This window comes from Hesperophylax consimilis, chromosome 14 (assembly GCF_061612785.1).
Source record: "Hesperophylax consimilis isolate HC1 chromosome 14, BYU_Hcon_1.0, whole genome shotgun sequence".
NCBI classification, from domain to species: domain Eukaryota; kingdom Metazoa; phylum Arthropoda; class Insecta; order Trichoptera; family Limnephilidae; genus Hesperophylax; species Hesperophylax consimilis.
The window spans coordinates 12,337,345-12,339,580 of record NC_142849.1 but is presented as its reverse complement, the minus strand read 5'-3'; positions in this window follow the sequence as shown (position 1 = coordinate 12,339,580).

Sequence of the window (2,236 nt, the reverse complement as noted above, 5' to 3'; positions counted from 1 at the left end):
TCGTGCATCATTTAATCTGTTTTTTATTGATAAGTTATTTTTAATGGAAAATTCTGATTGGAGACGTAATGTTTTTAACTTCTATATTTGAATGTAAAGCTTGGTATTTTTTCTTTCTAATACCGTTTAGTTCATATTTCTAACTATGACGGTAAGGAAGACACAACGATTTCTATGAGACCATATGAGCTGTTCTGAAAAGCGAACAAATTGACTATGGATAACAGCTGTTTGTTCTGTAATGTGTGAATGAAAGATCATGTGTGCAAGCGAGATGGATAAAAACAGTTTGAATGCGTGTCTCGTCCTCTCTCCCATATTGTCATCTCCCAATAAACATCTGAACTAAAACTTCTCACATCGCCTCATTTGGATATCAAGCACCACTCCCCCAAACATTACAGTTCAAAAAACCAAGCTGTATTGGGTTCTTATTTCGTATGTAAATAGTAAAAGTACATCACATAGTGGAACTCTTTCGATAATTAAATTATTAGGGCCAATTGTTTAAACCTTTCAGTACCGCATTTTTATTTCCAAATATAGACAATATTTCAAGCTTGAAAAATTTTAAATATACAATTTTAATGTATAGGTAGGTACATTGTTTTTTTTGCTAATTTTATTTTTATTATTTTTAGGTCTCTAAAGGTTATTTTTTATTAGTTAGGAAAAAAACCTATTGCATAAACAATTGTTTAATTTAAAAAAAATATTAATTTACAGTGTAACATGCATTAATATGTATAAAGATAAACATAAAAATATAAATGGAACCCAGTCCAAGCAAAACAGCCAAAACGGAATCTGTCATTATATTTACAGTATTTGTTGCTGGAATAAAGGTTGCAACCTAGCATTAAAAATAGACGCGCTTGAGGAATATCCTTCACAAGCGATATGAAACATACAGGGCGATTTGTTTGACAAAATCAATAGATATTTTTTTTTGTTCATGTTCCTCAGGATGAACTCTGGCGTTGAAAGGGTTAACAGACCTTAAACAATTCATAAAATTTCAAATTCAATACATATTCAAATCTAAGTTCTGTGAAACATCTGGCCCATAATGAAATAATAACAACTTTATAGATCAAAAATAGCTACTTGAATTTTAACTTAAATTTGATGAATTGTTATGTTCTGGCCCTTACATGTAGTCAGTGATATTTTGTTTTTATAGTAAGTTTTAATTGAGAAATATGTAATCCATTTGAAGATGCTGGCATATTATGTCCTTTATCTTAATGCAATTGTACAAAGTATTAATTTATTAGTGCTGTTTTTATTTTGTCCTGATGAAGGAAAGGTACTTCCAAAGCCAGTCGGAAGTTTTAAATTAATGTAGTATTTTAACCTTTACAATCTATCCCATCATGCAGCAATATACGTGTTTAGAGAAACTTCATGGATCACATATGCGACAGCCGCGTACATCAGGTTAAAGCAAAGTACCTAATTAGTTTTTTTCTAATTTTTTATAATGGCAAGCCACATTTTAACAAAAGAATACCATTCGTTATACTACATGAAAAAATCAACCTGTTGATGAGCTTTTTTATTTTTCAAATCGTTGTGCTATTTTTGATATGTTAATAATCAAATCATTTTCTAAGTTTAGTCTCTTTTTAGTTTTAATGTCCACCATTGAAGAGAATGTCAGTTCACATAATTATGAAGTGGCAAATAACACTAATAATTTTAGAGCTTCCCTTGCCAGCTATAGATACTCTTCTTTTGTTTTCATCCAAAACACGTCAACACTTTGGGGCGTCCAAGTCAAAGTCACACACAGCCTTACCAACTTACCTCGTATTTAATTTCAAAGCTCTCGCGGCTTCCTTGCAGAGTGTAGGCCGTAATGATGAATATAGGTACCAAAATAGAGAAAATAATTAACGTATTTAAATTACTAACATTTGTCTGTATCTATGGCCAAATGGAGTCGCCAGAATTTTTCAAACTGTAAAGGGGTCGCGTATTCAAAAAGATTGAAAAACACTGATCTAGTGGATCAGCCAGGATCAGCTCTCCGCTTAGTGAGCAATGGATGCAGATGTTGTGGTGAACTCCCTGAAGGTGATACTTCAAATTCTTTTTTCCGAAGGAAGCAAGTACTTTGGGGTGTGACATTAAATATTAAATAAAAAAAACACACTTTGTATTACACCACTTTTTATTGAATTAATTAATGACAGCCAACCAGGTTTCGCTTCTCAAGCTTCATCAGGGCTGT